Raw genomic sequence first — 349 nt, forward strand, 5'->3', positions numbered from 1 at the left:
TTGTCGAGAGTTGGATTTAAACCCTACAGTTGTTTAGATGGTCAGGAATGGTTGCACTGGGACCCTGATGCGGAGTGGAACTTTTCCCGGTGGGACGGTGGTGTGTGGAGTCTGCCTGGCGTGTGGCCGGTGCCCGGTGGCAGACCTGTGCATTGCGTCAGTGTCCACTCTCTCTTTAAAAGTAGAGATGAGCAGCGCAGCGTCCGTGGTCTCAGATTCAGGTTTATACAGGACGCTCTCCGAAGATTAAGTGTGAAAATATTAATGTGGTGATATTCCCAGATGATATTAATGGCAGACTGGTCAGAGACCAATACATTCATGATTTCAATTAATCAATTAATAAGTG

This window comes from Etheostoma cragini, unplaced genomic scaffold (genome assembly GCF_013103735.1).
Source record: "Etheostoma cragini isolate CJK2018 unplaced genomic scaffold, CSU_Ecrag_1.0 ScbMSFa_117, whole genome shotgun sequence".
NCBI classification, from domain to species: domain Eukaryota; kingdom Metazoa; phylum Chordata; class Actinopteri; order Perciformes; family Percidae; genus Etheostoma; species Etheostoma cragini.